Genomic DNA, 21,785 nt, shown 5'->3' with positions numbered 1-21,785 from the left:
TGTTCTTTGTGGATCTCTTTTTCACAACACTTTCTATTTCTATCCCCAAATACTTGCCTTCCTTCCTTCTGGGATGCTCTTTCTTCTGCCCCCACACTGGAACTTTCCTACTACAAGGAGCAATTTGCTGTGTGTTTATTTTCTTTGGAATCTTCTCTCCTGTATAGACGCAGGTCATTTATCAGCTGAGGATAGAACTCTTCTTGGTTGGGTCAGGGCATGCTGCAAACTGCCCGTAATTGCAAGTCCCTGTAATAATGCTGTTTTTGGCCAGGATACAAACCGCACTCGAGAAGGTCTTCCTGAGTGCTGAAGGTCAATAACTAGAACTTTCTCAAGCATTTAGAGGAGTGGAACTCTGGAAACAAAACTGCTTCCCCAGGAGCAACTGTTAGCTGTGGGTGAGTATTGGTGGCATGTGGGTACCAGTCCTGACAGTAGATACCTGGGTACCAGTCCCGACTGTAGTGACCTGGGTACCAGTCCCGACTGTAGTGACCTGGGTACCAGTCCTGACCGTAGTGATCTAGGTACCAGTCCTGACCGTAGAGACCTGGGTACCAGTCCTGACCGTAGTGACCTGGGTACCAGTCCTGACCGTAGTGATCTGGGTACCAGTCCTGACCGCAGTGATCTGGGTACCAGTCCTGACCGTAGTGATCTGGGTACCAGTCCTGACTGAAGTGACCTGGGTACCAGTCCTGACCGCAGTGACCTGGGTACCAGTCCTGACTGTAGTGACCTGGGAGTCCTCTTACCTCCCTCAGCCTCAGGGTCTTCATCTACAGCATAGGGTTATAGTAGAATTGCCTTGATTTTATAGGAAAATTTTGTTTTAACATGTATTTACTTTACTGTGTGTGTTCATGTTTGTGTGCGTGTAGACTCATGATTGTGTGTGTGCAGGTGGGGGTGTGCATGTGCGTGTGTGCATGCATGTGTAAGCCACAGGACAACTTTAAGGAGTCAGTTCTCTCCATCTGTCCAGGAATGGACCTCAGGTTGTTGGGTTTGGTAACAAGCACCTTTACCCAGGGAGCCAACGCATCATCCTCCATTGTATGAAAATTAAAAATGAAACAATTTGCAAACTGGACATGGTGGCACAAGCCTCTGATTCCAGCGATGGGGAGACAGGACGGGATGATATGGAGTTAAAGTCAGCCTTGACCGCATATAAAGTTTGAAGCCAGCCTGAGCTGCACGAGATCTTGTATCAAAACAGAAACAAACCACAAAACAAAAAAAGGAAATAATTGACCAGGAAGTGGTGGTGCATGCCTTTAATCCCAGCACTGGGGAGGCAGAGCCAGGCGGATCTCTGTGAGTTCGAGGCCAGCCTGGTCTACAGAGCGAGATCCAGGAAAGGCACTAAAACTACATGGAGAAACCCTGTCAGAAAAGAAAAAGGAAATAATTTGGTGGCCTGTCAGTTGTGAAGCACTATATGAATGGGAGCTGTTACTGTACCAGTTTCTGTGGGAATCCTGGGACAAAGAATAGGGATGATTCACATTTGCTTTGACAGGGCCTGTGCAGTCAAACTAACATAAGCTGCTTGGGTGAAGAGCTGCACATAGGAAGGAGCATCTTTCAAAAGCAGAAATCCGGGGTGTGGTGGCACGTGCCTTCAATCTCAGCACTAGGGAATCAGAGGCAGGTGGATATCTGTCATGAGTTTGAGGCTAGCCTGATTGATATAGTGAGTTCTAGGCCAGCCAGGGCTATATAATGAGACCTTGTCTTAAAAAAAAAAAAAGTGGGGGAGTCGGAGGGGAGAAGGACGGACAAATAAAGTCACTCCTTCATGGCCATGGTCCCTCTTTAAAGTTCCAAAGAAAAGACACATTTAGGACCCTCACTAGGAGAAGTCTCAGAATTAAACTAAAACGACCCAGATGACCTTGACCTGAGCCTCCCCTCATTCCACCTGTGTACTACCCTTCCATGGATCCCTTGTCCTCACCCAGCCAGGTTTAGCAGGGTCAGGGGGCCTGTCAGCCCTCCACCTCTCTCCCACAGTGTCCTTGCTTTAGAGGCTTAGACTTTCCTTGCCTGCAAAATGGGGCTAGTTAAGTCCATAGCACATGTCTCGACAGAACATGCCAGGAATACAGAGAGGTGAGTAACGCTCCTGGGAGGGGAGATGGCACAAGGAAGCTAATTTTAGAGCTGAAGGCAAGAAGAGCTGTTGCCAGAAGTAATGGGTGCTGAGGAACCCCACTCTCTGTCCCCCAGACTGGGAACAGCCTGTGCCTTTGACAAAGACATGAATGAGCTTGCTGTGTTCAGCAAAAGGCACAAAGAGATCCTGGCGGGAGAGAGGGCTGCATGGCTGGGAGGGGCCTGGCAGTGCTAACCCGGAGGGAGGGGGGAAGTGGGAGAAGACTGGAGTTCCTGCCCATGGCCCTGGTTCTCCCCACCAGCTCCCCCACAGCTTTGAAGAGGCCTTACTATTCTGTCACAGTGGAGAGAGACTGTTAGATGCTCCGCAGCCTGTGTTGTTGGGAGTTAAAGTAACTTTCAAGTTTATTTTTGAGACAGGGTTTCTCTGTGTAGCCCTGACTGTCCGGGTACTTGCTCTGTAGACCAGGCTGGCCTCAAATTTACAGAGATCCGCCTGCCTCTGCCTCCCGAGTGCTGGGATTAAAGGCCTGTGCCACCACCGCCCGGCTGTCAAGCCATACTTCTTAAAGCCAGGCAGGGCCACTGGTATCTGGAATACCAGCACTTGGGAGGAGACTGAGGCAGGAAGATTGCCAGTGAGTCTGAGGCCAACGTGGCTTACAGAGTGCAATTAGAGCCGGTTTAGATTGGTGTTTACAGCTGGTTTTCAATTTTCTGGTACTGTGTGTGCTAGTGATAAACTGGAGCTGGGTACTCAGCTTCCCCAGATCTGTTTCCACACTGGGCTTTCCTGAGACTTAGGTTGTACACAGGCTCCTACGTCTCCAAATCAAGCCTCCTCGCCAGGGTTTCCTATCTCAGTGGCCAAACTAGAAACTCACGCATCGTTCTAGCTGACCCTGGCTAATGTGAATGGAGTCCTGCCAATCCTCCCACAATACACCTTTCTCTCACTTTCACGGGCAACATCCACACTGCCTCTCTCCATACCTTGCTTGAACTGGGCAGAGCAACTGCTTATTAAATCTCACATCACACCCCAGCTGAAGGCTTGATGTATTCCTGTCACTTGCTGTGAGTCCAAAGTCCTTATCACAGCCTAGGTATCGATGCTTGAGCATGCTCTTAACTTCCATGCCCCGTCAGCACCTGCCATCCATCGTCACATGTCTTTGTTCTGTTCCGTGAACACGATGCCGGCCTTTCCCGTGCCCTTTGCTGACTTAGATTTCCCCTCCCTGACTTTTCTTATGTCCAGAAACTTCTTGGCTGAAACCCCCCTCCTTGGGTGGCCTTGCCTGCCCTCCCTGCCTGGAGTAGTTTCCTACAACATTATTCTCTGTCACAATGCTCCTTTCTTCAGGGACTGACCACGGCTCCTCATTTTTATTGACTTACTTGCTGTCTTAGATCAGGCTCTCTAGGGAACAATCCTGAGATGAGGAGACAAGTACAAGATGGATTGAGGAAATGCTCCCACAGGGCAGCTGGCAGGGAGCAGGAGAGTGGGGAGAACAGTGAGGCAGGGTCTTAAGTGCAATCAAGCCTTACTGCAGCCCATGGGGAAGCTCTGCCATTTAAACTCTGCTTCCGACTTTATTCCCACTCCAATCAGAGGGACTCATCGACTAAGAAACTGGGTTAGGGTGGGATCAGCTCCCAAGAATTTCCAGCTTCCTCCAGCTGTCCAAGAACAGGCTTCTGGAAAGTTCCATGTGAGGAAGTACATTTCCACAGCGCCATGACCACAGGTAGCAGAGCTAAGATAATGCCAGCCACAATTGCTTCTTTGTTTTTGTTCAGTTTTTTGAAGTGAATTTAGTTGCACTCTATCTCCTTCCTCTTTCCTCTCTCCAACCTCTCCTATGCCTTGCCTTTCTCCCTCTCAAATTCATGACCCCCTTTTTGTTATCATTTTACACCCCCCCACACACACACACCCCACACACATCTTGCTCAGTTCGTTTAGTGTTGCTTGTACGTGTATAATTTCAGGGCTGACCAATTGGTATCGGATAGCCAATGGGGGCTCGGCCCTGGGAAAGACTGTCTCTCCTTTCTGCATGCCTTAGTTGCCTGTAGTTCCTTGTTTAGGGGTGAGGGCCCGTGAACTTCTCCCTTCCGTGTTATTGGCGTTGTAGTTACTTCGACCTTGTCTGTTGGTGTTGTACTTACTTTGATCTTGTTCAGGCAGCCATATTGTTGAGATATCATGGGTGATTACTCCTTTAAAAAGAAGATTTGTTAATTTGTTTATATATGTATGTACCTGTCTCCATATAAGTGTATATGCACATGTGTGTGCACGTGCACACAAGTTGGGGCTAGAAAAGGGGGGTAGGTATCTTGGTCTGTCACTTTCCACCTAGCCCTTTGAGTTAGAGGTCTCTCCCTGAACCTACAGTTCCTGTTTGTTGGCTAGGCTAGAAGCCAGCAAACCCCACCAATTTTCCTGTCTGCCACCCTTGGAGCTGGGGTTACAGGCATTCTAGGGGTGTCCTGCTTGTTCTGTGGGTGACAGAATCTGAACTCCAGTTTTCATGATTTTGCAGCAAGCACTCTTAACTGCCACCGAGCCAATTCTCCAGTCCCATAATGCTTCTTGACTATATAGTAACACCCTGTCTTAAAACAACAACAATATAACCCTTTGGGGATGCTCTAGCAGGCTTTCTTGGACCGCCAGCCCCCAAATCATGACATGGAGACTTAATATGAGTTATGAATGTTCCTCCTTATCTTGTGCTTGTCCCACTAGCTCTTATAACTTAATTTAACCTGTTTTTCATCATCTACATTTTGCCTCAGGGCTTTTTACCTTTCATTCTGTATGTCCTGCTTTCCTGCTTCCTCCCTTCCTCCCTGTCTGTCTGTCTGTCTGCTACCTGGCTGACCTCGGGCATCTCCCTCTTTTCTCCCTCGTTCTCTCCCAAGCCTAGATTCCTCCACCTACTTGTTCTCTCTGCCTGCCAGCCCCACCTATCCCTCTACTCCTAGTTATTGGCCATTCAGCTTTTTAGTAGACCAATCAGGTGCCTTCGGCAGGCAAGGTGAAACAGCAGCACGTCTTTACATAATTAAATGTTTTATTCTGCAACAGGATGCTGGTATATATCTGAGGAACACGGTACAGGTCTAGGATGTACAAGGTACTGCATCAGCCTCTGTAGGGGGAGATTTTGTTGGGACCACCTGCTCCCAAATGACCACACAGAGACTTATTACTAATTATAAATGCTCGGTCGATAGCTTAGACCTTGTTTTTAGCTAGCTCTTACAACTTAAATTAACCCATTTCTATTCATCTATGTGCTGCCCCGAGGCTCGTTTACCTCATCTATGTACTTTCTATGTTGCTTCTTCTAAGTCTGACTGGCTGCTCCTCAGACTCTGCCCTTCTTCCCAGCATCCTCTCTGCCCCCCAAATCCTGCCTAGCTACTGGCTGTTTAGCTTTTTTATTAAACCGATCACAGTGACATATATTCACACAGTGTAAAGGAGTATTCCACAAATCTCCAGCACAAAACTAGAACAGAAGCCTCTGGTCAGCAGATGTGGAGCTCCCAGACTCTTGGAATTCTGCACACCCTCTTTGTCCTGTGCTTGGCCTGTGTGTCTCTTCTAGGGGGTAGGGGCTACACCCTTTATAACAAATGAATAAGTTTCAATAAATTGTCTTCCCAAACTTTATGAGGAAGACTTCTCTCACTTAGATTTCGCTTTGTTTTGTTTTGTTGAGGGGGTGATTGAGACAGGGTTTCTCCGTATAGTCCTGGCTGTCCTGGAACTTGCTCTGTAGACCAGGCTAGCCTCAGACTCAGAGATCTGCTGGGATTAAAGGCGTGTGCCACCATGCCTGGCTGCCTCCCTTGCTGTTGTTAAGTGAAACCCTAACTAACTCCTCTGGCCTTACTAGCTTCTAGCTGACTTACACGTTGCTAACTTTGGAGATCACACAGCTGAGCACAACACGGCCACTTTCCTGTGAGCTTTGCAGCAGGTAGTGCCTCTGCTGTGGGGTATGTAGGTCATGCTGACAGCTGCTCTGTTTATTTTACGGGCACTCGGAGATGCCTCTGGCTGGTTTTCAGACTCCCAGTGGGCTAGAAGAAAGGAATGGAGTTGCTTGGCATCTCTGCTACATATCATGCCTGTCTTCTTGGTTGCCTTAACCTGTGGGGCAGCTCCTACTCTGCATGTAGACATGTTGAACGTGTCAAAAATGCTCTGTCAGAACTACAGCACAGGGTTAGTTTGACCTAAACTTGCCTAGCCTCACTCCTCCCCCACCAAGGCTACAGATATCGTCGGCTGGGACTGGAGAGATGACTCAGCAGTGGAGAGCACTGCCTGCCCCTCCACAAGACTGGGAGTCAATCTCCAGCACCTCCATGGTGGCTCACAGTTGTCTGTAACCACAGTCTCAGTGAACCTGACGTCTCACCAGGCACACATACGGTACACAGACATGCATGTAGACAAAACAGCCAACAGATAAAATAAATAACTATTTTTAAAATTTATCACCAGTCAAGGCACATGCAACGTCTGACCACAGAGGTGTGAAAGACTACACAACTCTGGAAGACCTCCACTGATCCCAGAAAGGACAAGAACAGTCCTCCATGGTGTCAGCCTTCCATGTACCCCATATCCCTGTGCTGCATCTAATCACCCCAATCTATTTGGGGTTGAGAAGCTGATTCATGAGCAAAGCTTTCCCTTCTCTGTCCTTTGGCTACTGAAGTAAGCCTTTCTCTAGCCCCAAAACTGACTTTGGTTTTTCTGAGGAATAAGCATCCAGACTTGAATCCTGTAATATCATTTGTCTTATTGTTGTGCTAAGACACCGTAACCCAGACAGTGTTATGCCCAGATCATGGGGACCCCAAAAGACCACCACATAGACCGAATCCTGCGTGTAAAAGCAAAGAGCCTTTATTCTTTTCAAGCTCTGAGCTTGGTCTTTCTGTCTGTCTGACACAGGGTGAGCACAGAGAGCCCTGAGCTCAGATGGGGCAGAGTTTTTATCATAGCAGAGGTTGGGGTGAGGGGATTTCCAGGGTCCAGGACCCTGATTGGCTGACAATTGTCTAGAGGTATCTGTAAAACAAAAATAGGTGTGTTCTAGACTCAAGGACATCTGTCCACCTTATCTAATGGTTGGAATGTTTAGGATGTCAGGTACTTCCTCACCCCTGGGTAGATAGATCCCTGGGTGGTATCAGCTTCAGGCTTGTCCTGGATCTGGGTGTTTGTTGCCTGCCAGTCAGCCTGTCACAGAAGCTGTGCCTAGGCCCGGAGCCTGTCATGGCTGCTGTGTGGTCAAGCTGTTTTGGGGCCTCTCCATAACAACTTACAGAAGAAAGAGCTTATTGGGGCTTATACTTCCGGAGGGTGAGCTCATGAGCATCACGGCAGGAAGCATGGCAGGCAGCAGCAGACACGGTGCTGGAGTAGTAGCTGAGAGCTCACATCCTGATCTGCAATCTCAAGGAGGCGGCGGTGGTGGTGGCCTTCCACCTGGGAATGGCTTTTGAAACCTCAAAGCCTGCCCCCAGTGACACACCCCCTCCAATGAGGCCACACCTCCTTGTCCACTAAAGACTGTCACTAAATGGGGACCAAGAGTACCCAAACATATGAGACTACGGGAGCCATTCTCATTCACACTGCCACATTCCGCTCCCTGAACCTCATAGGCTTGTAGCCATATTGTAGCACAAACTGCATTCAGTCTCACTTCAAAAGTTCTCCTAGTCTTTCAGTCTCAATGCTGTTTCAAGGTCTAAAGTCTCTGCTGAGACGCAAGGCGATCTCTTAATTGTAACCCTCTGTAAAATAAAAGCAAACTACATACTTCCGACATACAGTGGCATAGAATAAACATTACCTACCACTCCAAATGGGAGGAAAGGGGGTGTAGTGAGGACATACTGTAGCAAAGAGAGACCAAAACCCAGCAGGGCAAATCCCAAATCTGTACCTCCGTGTCTGATGTCCAAGGGCTCATGGCTCTGTCCTTCCAGCTTTGCTGACCTCAGCTTGCTTCTCTTTCTCGGGCTGGTTCCACTCCCTGTGTGAGCTCTCCTTGTCTGGTATCCCACGGCTCTGGCACCTCCAGTATCCTGGGGTCTCCAGCACCATCCAGGCTTCACTTTCACGGCTTCCCACAATGGTCTCTCGGGGTTCTACAAAGGGACACCCTGCCACACGCCTGGCGGCCCCAAAGGAAGAGTCCACAGCCCCTGTACTCCTGTGTCCTATATGACTCTAAAGCCATAAGTGGCTGATGCTGCATGTCAGGATGCTGCCTGGGATGGAACCTGGTTCTCTCCTGGAATTACATTTGCATAAGCTTTGATTGGCTGATGTTTTTTAGGACCAGAAAAATCCCTGGCCTTTTCCTTTCATAAGTTGCAGGATGGCCTTTCATAAGCTAGCTGGGCGGGGTCTCCCTGAGGCACCGCTCATTTTATTCCATTCTTATCTCTTTCAGCACAAGCCTGAGCTCGAACATGAAATTTCTTGGCTCTCTTTTTAATCCTCCAACTGTGCACTTTGTGTTTCTTTTTGCCCCCTTGTTCATTTCTTTTGTGGACCTGCATAAGTGTGATCACTCATGACATGACAGAATCTATTAGGCTGTTTTGAAATCTCCTCTGCCAACAAATTTAGTCCAACTCTTCAATTTTGTCTCAGGCAAGTTTTCAGGAAAAGGACAAAAAGCAGTCACATTCTTTGCCAAAAGAGAATGGTCTCTAGCCCAGTTACTAATATTGCTCCCCTCTGGAACCTCTTGGGCTGGGTCTCCATAGTCCATATTCTTATGGCTATTGTCTTCCAAGCTCCTATCAGGATGGCCCATTAAGCCCTGCTTATGTCATTCAACTGTTTTTTTCTAGTTCAAAGTCCTAAAGTCATCCACCTTCTTCTGAAAAAACATCATGGTCAGGCCTGCCACAGTGATACCTGACTCCTGGTACCAACTTCTGTCTGTCTTACTTTTCTATTGCAGTGTTAAGATACCGTGACCATGGCAACTTATGAAGAGTCTATTGGGGGCTTACAGTTCCCACAGACTATTCAAATACAGGAGCCTGTAGGACCATTCTCATTCAACCACACCATTCTAGCATCCCATGTGAGGAGGGAAGGTCCCAGGAGCCCCCAGCTGAGAGCTGGTTGGTTAGAAGTACAGGTGACTGAGTTTTAACTGGAGTCCAATGCGGGTGAAAAATATATAACTACTTGGGTTGTTTCTAACATTACTTAACCACATTCTATATGTACTTAGGTTGTTTCTAACATTACTTAACCACATTCTATATGTACTTAGGTTGTTTCTAACATTATTTAACCACATTCTATATGCCAAAAGCTACACTAGGAGAGTCACTCAATCATTTGGAAAACACACTGATTGCCAGCTGTGTGGCAGGTAATATGCAAATTAAATGTTAGGGCTACAGCAGTGAACAAGAAGATTGGATACTTACCATGGAGGAACTTACTCTCTACATAGAAACTCACTACATAGCCCAGGCTGGCCTCAAATCCACAGCCATCTTCTTGCTTCAGTATCCTGAATACTAGGAGTGTGTGTGTGTGTGTGTGTGTGTGTGTGTGTGTGTGTGTGTGTGTGCAGGGTCTTGATAGATAGTCCAGACTAACCTTGAACTCAGGTTCCTCCTGCCTCAGCCTACCAAGTGTTGAGATTGAGATTATGAACCTCATCATGCTTGCTTAGCTCCCAAATACACTTTTGAGTTCATTACAGGTACCCCAAAGAACAAGAAGCAGGGGCGATTTTTGGTCACCCAGCTAAATGAAAGTATTACCTGTTAGAATTATTAGTTGTAAAACTGTTCATTGTGGCTGAAGAGATGGCTCAGTGGCTAAGAGCACTGGCTGCTCTTCCAGAGGATCTGGGTTCCATTCCCAGCACCCACATGGCAGCTCACAACTGTCTGTGACTTCAGTTCCAGGGGATCTGGCACTCTCACACAGACATACATGCAGGCAAAACACCAATGCACACAAAAATAGGTAAATCTTATAAAAACAAACAAACTGGGCATTGAAGTGCATGCCTAGAATCCCAGCACATGAGAGGAGAGGCAGGGGCATTAGAAGTGCAAGGTCATCTTTGTCTACATAGCATGTTCTAGATCTTACCTCAAAAAAAATTTTTTTAATGCAAAGTAGGGGGATCAACTGAGACACAGGCAAACCAATGCATTAACCTCCCTGTTGCAAGGAAGAGAACCAGCTGCAACTGGGTTGTGCAGGAAGTAGCTCTGAGATGGAGGTTGGTGCAGAGTAGGTATTTTAAGACGTGCATCCAGGGGCTGGAGAAAGTGCTCAATGGCTACAAATAGCGGTTGCTCTTTCAGAGGACCCAGGTACAATTCTCAGACCCCACATGGTGGCTCCCAACCATTTGTAACTCCAGGTCCAGAAGATCCAAAACCCTCTTCTGGCATCCACAGGCACTGCATGCATATGGTACACAGACATACATGCAGATAGAACATCCATACATAAAAAGTGAATTAAAAAAAAAAGTGTTCCTGGTGTCACCACTAAAGATGAGAAAAAGAAGCCAGGCTTGGTGCACATCATTAATCCCCCACTCAGGAGGCGGAGCTCTTAGTGTGCAAGGCTATCCTAGTCTACATAGTGAGTTTCAGTCCAGCTAAAGGGACATAGTGAGGTCTTATCTCAGAAGAAGAACGAGGAGGGGGAGGGGGAGGGGTAGAATGAGAAGAAAAAGAAACGGATGGTGGGCTGCACACCTGTGATTTCAGGACTGGGGGGGGGGGCTGAGGGGAAATTGCCACAGTGTGACACCAGCCTGGGCTACACAGTAGGTGCCAGACGTGCCTAGGCTGCAGAATGAGAACTTATCTCAGAAACCAAACAAAATAAAGGAAGACGAGACAGTGAAAGGGAGAGAGGGAGGAAGAGAGAAGAGAGAGATGAAACTGGAGTGAGTATAGAGGGGTGGAGCTCCCATGTGATGGATGCCCTGGCATGAGCCTCAGCTAAACCACAGAAGGTTCTGCGCCTGGCAGTATCAGAGTTGCCTTGAGTTTAGTGGTCCCAGAATTAGCAAATAAAAGCACAGAATGTCCAACCAGACTTGAACTTCATATAAACAACGAGTCATTTACAACACATTTCTATATTATCATTTATATGAAACTCAGCTGAACTAAGCATCATGTGTGAAGTCTTGCAGCAGCATGTAGGGGCCAGTGTCTGTATTCAGACGTCTCCTGTAGCCGGGCTTGACCTTAGGGGATCAAATTCTTTTCAACAGAGGTAATTCTCATGCGGTCTGACGGCCTGCCAGCAGCCCACTCAGCCACCGAGGAAGTAAGTCCTTTGGGTTTTGACGGAGCACTCAGAGCATCTGTCAGGATATCTGCTGCAGACACTGACTCTTGATAACTTGCTTCCTGTAATGTACTTGAAGAACGTGGCATTGCACAGAATTAACGAGAGCACCAGAGAATCAGCACCCAGAGCTAAGGAGTGGGGGAAATGTGGCAAGGGCATCGCATACTGACAAGCCTGGTTGAGTCGCTGCTGTAGGGGCCAAAACCAGTTCACTGACCAGCACAGTCTCAACTTTTCAGCCACCATATTGAGTAACGGACCTCCACTATCCTGTCAGCCCTTCACGTCCTGGTATGATTAGGCTGGGCTGGGTCAATGGGGACCTTCTAGTTCTATGGTGGCAAGAGATGTCCTGCTTCTTGGGTAGTCTCTCACATCTTTTTTTTCCCCCCTGAAAATATTTAAAGGCCACCTTAGAGCCCAGTATCAGAGATGACATCAGGAGCTGGTGGGGTCTCTGAGAACATGTCTGAATCATAGCCCAGAATAGTCATCTTTGACCAACCCCGAGATATGTAATCAAGATGCTGAGCTGTAGAGTACTTGCCTAGCACAAACGAAACCCTGGGTTTGCCCCCCAGCAAAAACCACATTAAAACACACGTGATGGCAGGTGCCTCAAATCCCAGCACTAGGGGAACTGGGAATTCAAGGTCATCCTCTGCACAAAACCACAAAGAAGTTCTAGGCTATCCTGGGCTACATAAGATTCTGTGTCAAAAAAAGAAAAAAGAAAAGGAAGAAAAGAAAAAGCCAGCTGTGAGTCAGCAGAGCACATCTGTAACCCCAGCACTTGGAAGGCAGAGGCAGGAAGAACAACAGAAGTTCAGAGTCATCAGAGTTGAGTCTGAGGCCAGCTTGAGCTTCATAAGACCCTGTCTCCAAAAACAGCAAAGTTTTATTGTTTCCTATTAATGATAGTTTGATGCTACTGCTCATTTGGGTTTTGATTTTGTTTTGAGGTAGGATCTTCTGTGTGGCCCAGGGTGTCCCCTAACTGCTGGGCTCAGCCAATTCTCCCACCTTCCACAGGGACTGGGATTCTAACCACACATCCGTAACTAGAGATTTTACCAGTCTGGGGTCTCAATGATCTTGTAAATGTCTATGCTAAATTGGTCTCCTAAAGGCATTTTAGTTTTAAATATTGGATTGTACTATTTCTTCTCACTTCTGGGTGTCAAACTCAGGACCTTTCCCTTGTTAGACAAGCAGTCTACCCATAAACCACACCCCTACTAGACTGTTTCTGTTTGCTCGTTTGTGAGACACAGCCTGTCTATGCAGTCCAGGCCGCCCTTGAACCTACCATCCCGTGCCGGGTACTTTAGTGCTAGGATGACAGATGTGAGTCATGACACCCAGCTTGGATTAGCGTCTTCTGATGAGTCTGTCTCCTTCCTGAATTTATAAACAAGACACTTGCTTAACTGCCTTCAAATAGACTGTAACTTGGACGTTACTAAAGAACGGCTCTTTAAACTTTGGATCTCAGTCTGCCTGTGGGCTGTAAAACTAATCCCAACATGTTGTTTTTTATTTCCTTTAGTGGAAGAGCTAGAGTAGAGGAGACTGCATGCTGCTGTTTCATGGGCCTTTTCTTGTTCTCTTTATCTGAGAACATATGCCAGACCGAAATACAAAGCCATTTCTTAGGGGAGATCGATTCTCTAGAACTATAATATTTTTCAAAGAAAGAATGAAATACATAATATATATGAGTAAATGTGTTATTAAATGCTGATGCTGCAGAAATACACAGTTCTGAGAGACAGAAAACCAGACAGAGAAGCTGAATGGATCGAAGTTCAAATCCTAGCTGGTTCCACCCTTATTGGCTGAGTGGCGGAGTTGGACAAGATTGTTGTTGTTCGTGGTGGTGGTGGTGATGGTGGTGGTGGTGGTGTGTTAGTGTGTTAGTGTGTGTGTGTGTGTGTGTGTTAGTGTGTGAAGGGGGTCTTACTGTATTCCCCAGGCTGGTCTCAAACTCATGATCTTATTGCCTCAGTCCATGAGTTCTAGAACTACAGGCCTGCACCACCATACCCTTTATGTATGACTTAACCGTTACCCCACACCATCTCTTCCTTTGAGCTTTTGCATGTCTGTTCCCTTGTGTGCAGAGGGAGATCTTTGTTTGCTTCACAGATGGCAGGTGCTTTATAGCCGTTCTCATCCTCACTGTGTGCTGAGACCCACCCCCATTACACATTCTGAGCTATATTTATTTTGTTGGGTTTTGTCTGTTTTGCATTGCTAGGGATGGATCCCAAGGTCATGATGCGTGGTAGACAGGTGTCCTTGCACAGTCTAGCCATTGACTACACAACTTCAATTAAAATTAAATTAATTAAAATTAATCTTAATTTTTTTAATTTCGTCTCTGATCTCCTGAATGACCCACTGCCCACTCAAAAGTGTATTGCTTTGGCTGGTCTTAGCGGCACACACCTTTGATCCCAGCACTTGGGAGGCAGACACAGGAAGAGCTCTGTGAGTTCCAGGCTAGCCTGATCTACATAGCCAGCTCGAGGCCAGCCAGAGATCTAAAGGGAGACACTGTCTTAAAAAACAAAAACAAACAATGACAACAAAACCTTTTCACCCCTCTGTGGGGCATCTCTGTTGTGAACCATCTCTAGCCCTTTCTGGTGGGCACTGATTTCTCTTCCTCTGAGCTTCTGGTGTCCTTGCTGACTTTACCACCAACCGAGCCTTCGGTTCTGGTCCGCCTTGCCCTGGTTGCTACCTCTCCTATTTGTGGATATCTTATCTCTTCTTCTCTAGCCTTTTCCAAGTGCCAGAAGCCATTTTTAGCAGGCATGTTGAGTATCATTGTGTTTGCTTTCTGTGGCTGTGATAAACAAAAGGCAGAAAGATTTCCTTTGGCCCTGGAGCATGTAGACAGGTAGCAAGCGTCATGACGAAGGTACATTGAAGAAAACTGCAAAACAAAGAAAGCAGAGAGGGCAAGGTCAGGGTCACAGATCCCCTTCAGGGGCATGGCCCCGATGGCCGATTCCTTCTACTAAGTGCCACCTTCTGAAAGTCCCACCACCTCTCCATAACACCACAGGCTAGCAAACAAGCTTCCACAGCTAGATCTAAGCTGTCACAAACATTGTCATGCATTTGCTGACCAATAGTGAGTCAAACCTACACAGCCACTGACATGTTTGTTAGGATTCTGCCACCACTCCAGCTGCATGACCGCACATGCGCAGCTCAGGAGCTAAGCAAGGGGTCTTGCATCTTATGTCATCTGTGTGTTGTGTGATTGCACAAATGCATGCAGCGGGGTCACGCAATCAGTGCATGTATGGCGTAGCTCTGTAAGCTCACCTGCGAATGTTCACGGGAATCCTTAAAAAGCTGGACACAGACTCCTCCTCTCTGTTCTCTCCTCCTCCCACTATCTTTCTCTCTCTCTGCTCTATGTACGTGCTTCTCCCCTGGGCCTGGGCCTTTGTCGTGTCCGTGTCCGTCCCCCCCCTCCAATAAAGCTCTGATACTGGGTTTTGTCGTGGCTCGTGCATCGTGACCTTTCCACACAGTAACCAGCGCCGCTGATCATTTTTTAAAACAATATCCCTAAAATCTATAGGCAGAGAGAGAAGGCCCTCTCTACAGGCTCTGTAGGGTTCTGGTGAGCATAGAACTGGGGAGGCATTGCTAGAATCAAAGAATAATCTCAGTGTTGCACAAAGGAGCACATAGACAAAGCAAAATTAGCTCAGCAAGACAGTTCTTGCAAAAAGGGTCCACCGAGACCCACACTGGCCTCACAAGCACACTTGGCCAAGATGGCTTCCATCTTTTATCCCTGAAGTAGGTGGTGGATGACTTTAGCTCAGCATACTGGTGGGAACTCAAGAGTGTGATGGGATTGGCTAACCAATGCACAAAAGGGTGGGTTTGGGACACATGAGTCCTTGTCAGGCTATCCACCTCTGATAGAAAAACCTGTTTCTCACAACATGATGCTAAGTGCCCAGGTGGCCACTGTGCTTAATGTGGTCACACAGTTAAGAAGCTTGTGTCTCCAAACTTCTGTGCGTGTGACCTTCTCTGGAATCTTTTTTTTTTTTGAGCTGAGGATCGAACCCAGGGCCTTGTGCTTGCTAGGCAAGCGCTCTACCACTGAGCTAAATCCCCAACCCCCCTTCTCTGGAATCTTGTTGCTGATCAAGACACTAAGATGTTCAGCATGGGGCTTCTGCAGAGAGTCAACAACAGTGCCTTGTGAATAGAGTCTCAGCCTTTAGAAGAGGGCTTATTTTCGTATGTCAAAGAGGTCAACATCCTTGAAATACAGTAGCAATTTCAAATTTGGCTACTAGAATCATCTAAGGAATTAGAAGCAAACAAAACCAAGATTCTGATCTATCTGGTGTAGGTTGGGGTTCAGATATCAGGAGTTTTGAAGCTGTCTAGAAACACACTTGTGATCTCTGCACTTGGGATGTAGCGGTGTAGATGAAATTCTAAATGGTCTTATTAAATAAGAAACACAGAGCCAAATGCAGAGTTAAAAGCCCAGAGATTGAGCAGCAGCCAAGAGCTAAGACCACCTTACCTTACCACTCGCAGCCATCCTTCCCCTGAGAGAGAGACCTTCTTCCTGTGTCCTGTCTTTTTATTGCCTTTCTGTTCTGTCTTCTCATTGGCTCTAAACCCAACCACATGATTTCCTCATCACTGCCTGTCTATACAGACCTCCAGGTCTCTATGGTTTGTACTGGGATTAAAAGTTCAGGTCACCTTGCTTTGGATGTGTCTTTGACCACAGAGACTCTGCCTGCCATGTGATCGGATTAAGGGCTGTGCCACCACCACCACCTGACTCCCGATTATGGCTCGCTGTGACTTCTGATCTCCAGGCAACCTTATTAACATACAAATAAAACCACATTTCAGCACAAATAAAATATCACCATATAGAGGCATGATAATCAGGTGTTTATGGTCTTCCTCAGTTATATAGAGTCCAAATCTAAGACACATGAGACCCTGTCTCAAAATAAACAAAAAACCCCCAGAGAGAACTGAAACGTAAGAATGCTTACTAGCATGTGTGAGGCTCTGGGTTCGATTCTCAGTCCTACTCAAATAAAGAAAGAAAGAAATAGTCTATTCAAATTTTTAAAAGCTAGAGGGCCCAGTGAGATGTCTAGCATGCACAAACTCTGAGTTCCATGCCCATCATCATGTGTACTGGGCATGGTTGTATAGCCTTATAATCCCAGCACTTGGGAGCTACAAGGAGAATCACAGATCCAAGGTAATCCTTGGCTAGATAATGAATTTGAGTCCAGCTTTGGATACATGAAACACTGTCTTAAAAAATACATAAGGGATGTCAAGATGGTTCAGCAGGCAAAGGTGCCTACTGCCAAGCCTGCTGACCTTAGTGCAATTCCCAGGACCCACGTGATGGAAGAAGAGAACGCTCACTGGTTTTTCTCATGAATGTGGTGACATGAGCACACCCATATTCAAATATGCCTACAGACATATATACACACACATATGCACAGTATAACTCAACTATTTTTAAAAATAAGTAAGCAAAATAAGGTGATTCTGATTGGCAACCAAAGTTGAACACCTCTGGTCACACTTTTTTTTTTTTTTTTTTTTTAAGACAAGGTCTCAGTATGTAACCCTGGCCAACCTTGAACTGACAGAGATCTGCGTCCCTCTGCTTTCTGAGTGCTGGGATTAAAGTCATCATCATGCCCTGCTCACCGCTTATACTTTAAATGTAAGTGTACTTGGTATATGATTTTTGCAAAGTATATAGAATGCTCCAAAATTGCCCACAGGTTAAGACCTAAATCCCATATACATATGGGTTTTTCCCTCTTCTGGATAGTAGATAAAACAACTCTAAAATGACTTGATGTTCTTCCAGATCACTGTGTAACTAGCTATCACTGAACAAACTTCTGGAAGGCTTTGCCAATAGCGTATTCCAGTATCCTGTTTAGCAAGTAGACAAGCCAATTTTCCAATGTGGGTAAACTCTGGTCTGTGGGAACTGATTATTAAAGTCACCTGGTGGCTTACCAAGGCAAGAGCAGAGATGACTAACTAACTGTAGGGTGCCAGAGCTGGCAGGAACCCGAACGTAAGACTTTCTAGATTTTAGTGTGCACGCCAGAGCTGGCAGGAACCGGGATGCAATGCTTTCTAGATCTTAGCGTGCATGTCAGTCGCCTGGGGAGCCTCGGTGCTAATGAGAAGCTGACTCCCGAGGTGTGGTGCGAGCTTATTCTACTGGTCCAGGGATCATATTTGCATTGTAAAGCTTATGTGAAAAACATCTGGCTTATGGACACACATTCGATGTTTTTTCAGGCTTATTTTTATTATTTTTAATCATTTGTCTCTGTGTAGCTATGTGTACGTAAGTGCAGAAGCCAGTGGAGGCCAAGGCAGTGGAATTAGAGCTCAGGTGGTCGTGAGCTGCCTGATGCAGCTTCCGGAAACTGAACTCAGGTCTTTGGAAAAGCAGTGTTTGTTCTTAACTGCTGAATCAGCCCAACAGTTCACATTGCTTTAAAAAAAAATTTAAAAAAGGCAACTTGGTTCAGCTGGTGGAGACACCTGGTGACCTGTGCTCACAGAACAAAGCTCTTGCACATTGTCCTCTGACCTCCACATGCATGCATACAATAAAGAAATAAATGTTAAAAAGGAGGGGCCCCGTAGGCTGGCAGGGAAGATAAAGGCCCCTGCTGCCACACCTGATCTTCAGTCCCTAGGACCTGCAGGGTAGAAGAGGAGACCTGACTGCTCAGAGCACCCACACACAGATAAATGTAATTTTTTTTTTTATTGTTAAAAAAAAAAAAGTTTAGGCCAGGCGGTGGTGGCGCACACCTTTGATCCCAGCACTCGGGAGACAGAGCCAGGAGGATCTCTGTGAGTTCGAGGCCAGCCTGGGCTACCAAGTGAGTTCCAGGAAAGGCGCAAAGCTACATGGAGAAACCCTGTCTCGAAAAAACAAAAAAAAAAAGAAAAAGAAAAGTTTAATCAGAGTTTCCAATAACAAGTCCCACACCAGGTCAAGTGAATTAAGATTTCCGAGGGTGAGGCTTACGCATTGGTATTTTTTTCAGAATTCCATATCTCACTTGCTTACTTTCTTTTGTTCTCTTCTTTTTACACTTAATCTTAGCCAAATGGCCAGGAAGCGATCTTCTCCTTTTCGTTCCTTTCTTTCTCTCCAGGGTGGGATGAACTCAGCGCCTCACGCACGCGCTGTGCCGCGTGCCTACCTGTCCTTCCATCCTGCCGTCCGGACATCCCATGCCTGCCTGTCATGCAGCCGAGACTGAGAGCTATCCATCCGCCAAAAGAAGAAACTGAGAGCCAAACACAGGAGGGAGAGAAAGAGCCACGAGCACCCCACATCGTGAAACCAGCACCCGGGCTTCTGACTGTGAAGCCCCTTCTGAATTCCCCAGACAGGAAGCCCAGTCGTGGTTGCCAGGCACCCAGGAAAGGCAGAAGTGAGCAGTCAGGACTCACCGACATAGGGTTTCTTTGTGGGGTGATGAGAGCATTCTAAAATTAGGGTGGCGATGATTCACAACCTGTGCATGCACTGAATGCAGTTGAAGTGTGAGTTGTACGGCATGTGAACTACATCGTGCTGCTTGGTTGGTTTTGGTTTTTGGAGACTGACTCTGACGATTCAGCCCAGGCGGAGCTTGGACTCCTCGGCGCTGGAATGCTGACATTACAGGCATGAGTTAGCATGCCCAGCTGTTTGTTATTGTTGTTGGTTTGTTATTGTTTTTTTGTTTGTTGCCATGATGGAGCGCCAACCCAAGGCCTGCACATAATGGGCAAGCACTCTACCATCCAGGCCCACTCATTTAAAAACTTTTTGGGGGGCCTCATATATCACAACACTTAGGAAATTGAAGTACAATCGGCATGAATTTGAAGCTTGGGCTACGCGGTGAGGCTGTGTAAGATAGAGAAAATGCGTGTATGTGTGTGTGACAGAGAGAATGTGTGTTTGACAGAGTGTGTGTATATGTAAGAGAGAGAGAGAGAGAGAGAGAGAGAGAGAGAGAGAGAGAGAGAGAGAGAGAGTGTGTGTGTATGACAGAGAGAGCGTGTATGTGTGTGAGAGAGAAAATGTGTGTACAGGGGTGTTCATGCTGAAGTTGGCATCTAGGTAGATGTGAGTCTCTGTCTCTTAAAGGCAATCATCCTCTCAGTACACTGCAGACTTCCAGAGCAGCTTGGTCTCCCAGGCTATCCATCCTATTTGGTTTTCACGTACTATGGTGGCTCACAGAGGCTATCTAGTGAGACCTTACTCAGGGTCAATCTGGCCTTGCTTTACCCAGCAGGGCTGCATAATAAGTTGACCAGGGGTGGTTACCAGGTGTTTTGAAGGGTCTACACTTGGCTGTACATTATGCTTTGATCTTGAAAGGGGGGAAGTCTTTTGCCTCTCTATAGCGGCAATTAATGAGGCAATTCCATTTAGTTTATCTGGTAATTAAAAGAGGTTTATTTCAGGGGTAACTTACAACCAATAAAGGGTCATTACAGGACCTGGGAGAGATGAGGTGTAGTCTAGCGTGGTTCTCTGGAGAACTCTGACTTGGTCTACAATCCAGCATCCAGAATCACGAGGAACCAAGAGAGAGCAAGCACATAGGAGTCTCGGGTATTAAGGGGTCTCGTCTTGGCCATACCCCAGGGGCAGATTATAGGCAGGAGTGGCAATTATTTGTTGCCACACTAGGGGCAGTGCTTCAAGGTCAAAGCTGGAACAGCTACCCACTACACCTCTCCCCTTGGTATATTATAAAAAACTCTCTTGAACGAAGGATTGGGCAACTGGGTATTGATCCAGGGCCCTCCCAAAGCTATTCTGTGTCTCTGTCTTTCTTATCATCTCTTTCTATCTAATATTTCCTCATTCCTCTCTCCTCCATCCAAGAACCCTTTGAAAGGTGGGAGCAGGTCAGAGCTGGACTCTAGTAGACTCCCACAATGTACCCCAGAAGTTTGGGACTGAACCATCAAAATTTCAGTCCCGGCCAAGTTATGTGAATCTTGAAGGCAGATGTGTTACTTTTAGGAGACTCTAGAGCTGATAGGAGAGAGAGAGCAAATGGGACAAGAATTAGAGAACTTCTCTGAGGTAACTTTTCACCTCACAGAAAACCAGTGAGAAGATAAACTTTCCCCCTGAGAACCCATTAGCATATTTGAATGTATTTAAGGCACATGCATATTTCATAAGATTAAGCAGATCCTAACAGTAATAGGTTCAAAACTAGCAATTTGTAGGTGACTGGGAGGCAGAGATATTTAAATGTACAAGGACAGTATTCTTTATTTTTAAAAACCATTACTTTGAATGCTAATTTTGGTTGGTATTTTGTTTTATGTTATTTTACATTTTTTGGGGGGGTGCTTTGTGTTGTTGTTGTTGGTGGGCATTATGTATGTGCCATGGCATGCCTGTGGAGGTCAGAGAACAACACACAGGAATCATTCTCTCCTTCCACCATTGTGGGTCCCAGGTTAGAACTCAGGTTATGGGGTTTGATGGGCAAGTGTCTGTAACCACTGAGCAAACCCACTGACTTGTTTGGTTTCTTTTCTTTTCTTTTTTTTTTTTTTTTTTGAGACAGTTTCTTGTAACCTTGAATTCCTGATGCCCTTGCCTCCACTCCATCTCCCAAACCCTGGAATTACGCATGCCCAGTCTATTTCTAACCTACCAAATTAATAATGAGATAAGGTAAAGGGGTTTTTGAAATCCCACAGACTTAATCCTCTTCAGAGCAAAGGTGGAGAAGTTAAGGCTAAAATCTCTCCATAGGATCTGATTATGTCTTCTTTTAAATTTTGCCAAAGGGGATTTCAAATGATTGGAGATGACTTGGGTTCCAGAACATTCCTTTCCAGAACAACATTGTTTTTTTTTTTTTTCTTCCAAGTTAATTCCTAAAGTGCAGCCATAGCCAGTCAGAGAAACATTTCCCTGGATACTGAATTCAGACTAATTGTTAATCCACACACAAATTCAAGACTGTTAACCGACAGAGAGTTTCTTTATACTCACTCCTCCAGAAACTTTCTCCAGGGAACAAGACAGCGAAAGTGAAGAGCTGTAATTATTCTTTCATTACTTCTGGAACATGAGGAGTCTTAATGGATTGATGTTAGGGCAGGCATTCAAACCCATTTGTTTTCTGGGGAAGGATCAAAA

At 46.3% G+C, this 21,785-nt stretch overlaps 1 long non-coding RNA gene across 1 annotated transcript; it reads left to right on the top strand.

Moving 5' to 3' along the window:
- The first annotated feature begins 3,541 nt into the window (after window positions 1-3,541).
- On the top strand, window positions 3,542-19,133 carry LOC131897063 (uncharacterized). Its single transcript, XR_009375574.1, has 2 exons — window positions 3,542-3,878; window positions 18,769-19,133. It is a non-coding gene; the product is annotated as an uncharacterized LOC131897063 (long non-coding RNA).
- Window positions 19,134-21,785: the final 2,652 nt, after the last annotated feature.

The sequence above is a fragment of the Peromyscus eremicus genome, chromosome 20 (genome assembly GCF_949786415.1).
Source record: "Peromyscus eremicus chromosome 20, PerEre_H2_v1, whole genome shotgun sequence".
NCBI classification, from domain to species: Eukaryota; Metazoa; Chordata; class Mammalia; order Rodentia; family Cricetidae; genus Peromyscus; species Peromyscus eremicus.
Note: the sequence above shows the minus strand (reverse complement) of the source record. Positions and strands in the feature narration are given on the sequence as shown.